General features: G+C 39.0%; 1 protein-coding gene across 2 annotated transcripts in view; it reads left to right on the top strand.

Annotated features, from left to right (window-relative positions):
- Nucleotides 1–3,110: 3,110 nt before the first annotated feature.
- The window catches only part of LOC109936224 (protein FAM3A-like), a 43,204-nt gene continuing 40,140 nt past the window's right edge, over nt 3,111–6,174 (top strand). For both annotated transcript variants that reach the window (XM_048606485.1, XM_048606486.1), the window contains exon 1: nt 3,111–3,231. The gene's annotated coding sequence lies outside the window, so the exon portion shown is untranslated. The remainder of the gene's footprint in view (nt 3,232–6,174) is intronic.

Raw genomic sequence — 6,174 nt, 5'->3', positions numbered from 1 at the left:
CTCTCCATACTTCCTATATTCACATCCAAAGCATTTATATAAATGATGAAAAATGGTTGTTAATGTGCAATTTGAGAAAGTTCATAACAGGAAGTTTTCTTTGGACACTCCTAATACCAAACTTTTGGCCCAATCTTTGTACCACCCAACCAGCTTTCTTTTGCCTTTTTTTAAAATTATATCTCAGTGATGCATTTCAGGATGCTCTCCATGTTAAAACTGCCATATAAATCAAAGTTGTTTCTGAAGTTTTCTTTCTTATTGGTCAGTGTAGTAACTTAATTCATTATAGAATGTGTTCCAGTTTCAGCTTAATAATTATATCATGTGATGCAATATTATTATTGTGCAGCCAGTTAAAACCAAACTACATGGTTTAATGGACAATTTGAATTGTCCAAGGTAAACAATTAAACCAAGGCTTTTCTATTCGTCCTTAGGTCAGCATGCAAGATGCACTTGTGCCAGGCCCCTATTAATAAATATCATTTGTAACATTGAATGATGGTTTGCCATCAATGAACTGTTTGTGAGGGAATATCATAAGGAGATACACAGTAGGCCGTTCAGCCCCTCGGGCCTGCTCCACCATTCAATTGCATCATGGCTGACGTGACAATTCTCCCGTCCACCTTTTTGCCCTTACCCTGTAACACTTGATTACCCTACTTTTCAAGAATTGATCAATCTGAGCCTTAAGTATACACAAGGACTTTGTCCCCATAGCTGTCTATGACGTGGATTTCCAAAGACACACAACCCTCTAAAAGAAGAAATTTTTTCTCATCTCAATCTTAAATTGGGGGTGCCCCTTTGTTCTGCAATTATGCCCTCTGCTCCTAGACTCTCCCTTGAGAGAAAACATTTACCCTGTCAAGCCCTTAAGAATCCTACATATTTCAATGAGATTACCTCTTGTTCTTTTTAATTCCACTTTGTAGAGGCCCAGCCTGTTTAATCTTTGCTCACAAGACATTCTCTCCATGCTAGGGATCATCCAAGCGAACTTTCTCTGAACTATTTGCAGTGAAATAATATCTTTCCTTAAATAAGGGGACCAAAAATGCTTACAGTATTCCAGATGTGGTCTCATCAGCACCTTGTACAGTTGCAGTAAGACTTCCCAACTCTTATACACCCCATTGAAATAAGGGCCAACATTCCATTAGCCTTCCTGACTTTAAAGAAAGACCTCAGGGAAATTTTTTAGGTACACCAATTTCTGAATAATGGAACATTTAATGATTTTAGGAATCTATCTAGCACTTCCAGGTCAGGTATGAGATAGATATTAAAGCCTCAACCAACTTATCTTAGGCCTAACACCTTCCTGGACCTGTGTAATTGTTTTTCTTATTTCGTGGAACATGCTTGGCTAGTATTTATTGCCCATTCCTAATTTCCCTAGGCAAGGTGGTGGTGATCCATCCTCTTGAACATCAGCAGGCCATGAGGTGTAGGTATACCCACAATGCTATTAGGGAAGGGAATTCTCGGATTCAAACCTAGCAACAGTGAAGGAACAGTAATATATTTCCAAGTCCAGGTGGTGAGGTTTGGAGGAATTTCCAGCAGCTGGTGTTCCATGCATCTATTGACTTTGTCCTTCTAGATGGTAGAGGTCATGGATTTGAAAGATGCTGCTACCAAGGAGCCTAGGTGGGTTGCTGCAGTGCATTAGTGGTGGAAGGAGGAAATGTTGAAGGTGCTGAATGGGTTGCCAATCAAAAAGATTGCTGTGCATTGGATAGTATCAAGTTTCTTGAGTGTTGTTGGAGGTGCACCCATCCAGGCAAGTGGAGAGTATTCCCTCACATTGCTGAATTTCACCTTGCACATTATGGCCAGGTACTGGGGAGGCAGGAGGTGGGTTACTCACCACAGAATTCTAAACTTCTGACCTGCTGTTCTAGCCACAATATATACATTTCTGAGCTAGTTCAGTTTCTGGTCACCAGTAACCCCAAGATATTAATAGTCCTAATAGCATGGAATGTCAAGGGGAAATGGTTAAATTTGCTCCTGTTTGAGGTGGTCATTTTCTGGTACTCCTATAGCATTAATGCTCCTTAATAACATGATAGTTTTCTATTGCCTATTAGCTGATGTGAATTGCCAATTCTTAAGCATGGGTCTGTACAACCTCCCCTCACATGGAACCCTTAAGAAAAGTAGACTTTCAATCTGTCTGGTGTGAATGTTAACCAGTTGCTTGAAATGGAAGGCTAGTGACCAACATTTTGTGGTGCCTACTGATAACTGTTTACATCAATTTAAAGCCACCAGGTTTTGTTTAAATTCGTATGTAATGAAGCAGAACGGCCAAGGTGTTGAAATGATCTTTGTTTATTCTGGTTAAATTGACATGCCAAATCTTTAAATATGCAAGTTATTTTAAACCATTAGGGCTTTTTTTTCTGACCTCAGTGACAATCTTAATCTGGTAATCACTGGTTAAGAGGGTGAATATTGTGGAATGAGCAACGTTATAGTCATCATTAGGTAGTGTCAGGAATAACAATGCTACATTACAGCCAAATGTATAGACTTCAACTTAACGATCTGAAATTGATTTTTAAAAAATTACAACACATAGTTGATGTATTTATAGAAAAAATTGAACTGTCTAAAATTTCTGTAATGAATGCAAAAAACAATTCTAAATCTATAAGTTTGAAATGTGTTTTTCTGAGCCCATTTATTTGTTACTAAGTTAAGATTATAAAAAAAAGTTTTAATTATTTTAATTAGAAACAAAGGAAATCTCCATTTAAACCTAATTGTTTGATAGAACACCATACTTGGATTGCTTTATAACTGCAATAGATTAAATTCCATACACTGTATTTGCCAATTTGTTCAATTTGTACCTGCTCTCATTAAACTTTATAAACACATAACAATAAATTCCCTAGCAGTTTACAACTTGTAGGAGGGTGATATTTTATAGTCATTCATTTACACAAGTTTATTACTTGTTGCATTTTTTGTAATAGAATTTATGGGGTTGCTGAAGTTTTAGCCTTGAATTACTTTCATTTAAACGTTCAATGTATGAACTGGGTGTGACGCTTTGATTAGATGCCACGTTGTCACAACTTCCTCCTCCTTTTGTTACCAACAGAAAGCAAAGTTTGATTGTTAGGTTCAGGCACAGCAAGTAGCACAGATTAAAAAAAGACAAGATAATCATTTGCAGAATAAGCTGGTGCTTTAATGACTGAATGACAGGTAAGTTCAGTTAGTTTATATTTTGACTTACGTTAGCCATTAACAAAAAGGAAAAACTGGTTTCATTTTACCGTAGCTTAGTACGGTTGAATTTGTACAACTTCCTGGTTTTTCAAACTACTTTTGGATCTAAAAGAATTAATAGCATTACTTCAGTTGAGGCCATAATTTGTGTCTTTTTGTATCCATGGTGACGATCTGTCCATTTTAACAAATAGAAGGATTATTTTACACGCTTGGTTATATTTTAGAATTTAGCTACAGGTTGTTACTCGATAAATAGCCTGTACGGATTACAATCAGTAACTCTTCATTCTGGATAGCATACTTAAGTATATGGAATATCATGTTTAGCAAGAAGCTAAAGAGAAAGCAAGATAATGAAATAAAACTGACCAGAAAACTCCATTATATAAAGTTTATGTAAATAAAATTCAGACTATGTGTGGAAGATGGAGGAAGGAGATCAGCAACAGCAACAATGGCAAAGCTAGCACCTTAACATGAAAGAGGAGATGTAGTTGGACATCTGTGAAGACAGGGGGTCTTCAGGTCAAAGGGAATCTTTCTAGAAAATTGTGAAGAAGGATGCTGTGCTTCTCAAGGCAGGTTGTTCCTGACCTTTGTCACCTGCCATGTAAGGATTTACTCCCAGTCACACTTGGGATCCCTATCATGTCAGCGTGTGTTAAGGTGCCAACTGACCTGAACCTTCTTGCCTCAGCATCATTTCAGATGCTCCTGAGGACATGTCACATCTATTGCTCAATATGTGCATCAATGAGATGACAGGTGCCAAGGTGAACAAAAGCATTTCATTTCCCATTGATGACAGCAGTCAAACTTAGCTAGTACTGGAGTCTACATCAATGTCAGACCACTTCTAATCACACCAAAGCTCAAAGAGGACAAGCAAGAAACTATGTCAGCCACAAGGAGTGCCATGTAATCGATGTGAGGCTTGTGTCTGATACAACAAATGGACTATTTCACATTATGCTTACTCAACAATAATGGTGATAGACTCTAAATGCATCATACAGGGGTCCTAGAAATGCTGGTTGGTGACTTCTGGTGACATCTTTAATGTCACAACTGCAGACTGAAAGTCCTTGACTGCTGCTATACATTCCAGATTGCAGAAATGAAGTGCCATCTGAAAAGTTTGCAGGTAATGGAAGTGGGCTTCTGTATTCATTCAGAAAGTTGCTCCAAGTCATTCCCCAGGTCATTCAATCATTGGTATATTGCAGTCATTTTCTTATTTTCATGACAAGATCCTTGAGTCAGCACCTCTGGCTCCCTTAGCAAAGCTAGCAGGAAACAATGAGTCTTCTCCAAGAAGTTCAGCAAGTCTGGTGGCATTTATGGAGGAGAAACACAGTTACTGTTTTGAGTCCAGTGGTTCTTGTTTAGAATGTCTGAAACTGTCCTTTATGAAGCTACTTACTTATGCACCAAGTGCCAATCTTTTCAACTCACCAGTAATCCCATCCATGGTATAAAGCTACATGCTGGTATTTGGAAGAGACAAACTATTTAATGGTGCTTCCTCAATCAGGAGTGATAAAATTTCTATGAGGTATCTTCAAGAGCCTCCTCAGAAGGCCATTGCTGCTGAGAAAAAAACTGAGAGGAAAGGGACAAGAGTTAGGATAGCAGTGAGACTGGCAGTTCATGGTCACACCATCCATTAGAGGCTCTCCTATTTTATCAGAGAGGTGAGAGACGCTTACCTACTTCCATAGATATCTAATTATAACCATAGCATCACCATCAATGGTTTTACTTCCCATTCTCACACAGTTACCTCTGGTGTCTCCCAAGGATCCATCCATGGCCCCTTATTATTTCCCATTTATACACATTGGTTTCCACAGGTACACTGTCAACACTCAGTTTTACGTCGCTACTACCTCTCTCAAACCCTCCGCTGTATCTTATTAAATATTGGTAAGACTGAAGGCAATGATTTTTTTCTCCCCATCACAAAATCTGCTCTCTCTGACCTCTCTCTCCCCCCCTCCCCTCCACTGAATTCACCCCTTTCCCTAACAACTGTTGAAATTAAGCCATAATGTTCAGAACCTCGGAACCTTTGGTTCAGAACCTTTGATCCTGCAGTTTGTTTGAGATTCATGAAAGGAATTTGAGTAAGAAACAGTCTCCCTGCCCTGTCAAGCTGCTAGCCCTCTCCTTCTCCAATGTTCCTCTCTCGGTTATACTATAATTTCATTGCCTCCTACCCTACCTGTACACAAGTTGAGTTGTGATACTTAGTGATTTCAATTACCTGAGGGTAGACTGGGATAAAAGTAGAGTGTGAGACATGGAGGAGGAAAAGTTCCTGCATGTGTGCAGGAGAACTTTCTGGAACCATACATTTCCAGTCTGACCAAGGAGGGAGCTGTGCTGGATCTGGGCCTAGAAAGCGAGGCAGGCCAAATGGAGAAAATCAGAGTGGGGGAGCATTTGGGAAATAACAGTCACAATTTAAGGTACAATATTAAGTTGGAAAAGGATAAAAATCAGTCAAGGTTTCAGATCCCAGACTGGAAAGGTGGCCAAAAAGTTGAACTTTAGTAGCTTGATTGGAAAGGGACTTTGTTGGACAAAACAGTAGGTGAGAAATGGGAGACTTTCAAAAGAGAGATGCATAGGATGCATGCTCAGTACATACCAGTGAGAAATGAATACAGGGTATCCAAAGCTAGAGTACGCTGGAGGACTAAGGATATTGATGAGAAAATAAGGAAGGAAAAGGAGGCATATGATGCATAACTGAATAATAATAGCAATAGAGATCAGGAAGAGTATCTCAAATGCAACAGTGAGGCTAAGAGGAAGCATGAAGAAAGGATGGCAGGTTGTGCTAACCCAAACAGTAAACTGTTCGTCAAACATTATTAATAGTAAAAGATCAGTGAAGGATACAGTGGGGCC

This window comes from Rhincodon typus, chromosome 16 (genome assembly GCF_021869965.1).
Source record: "Rhincodon typus isolate 14 chromosome 16, sRhiTyp1.1, whole genome shotgun sequence".
In the NCBI taxonomy this organism is placed as follows: Eukaryota; Metazoa; Chordata; class Chondrichthyes; order Orectolobiformes; family Rhincodontidae; genus Rhincodon; species Rhincodon typus.
The sequence above is the reverse complement of the archived record's forward strand: the minus strand, read 5'-3'. Positions and strand labels throughout refer to the sequence as shown.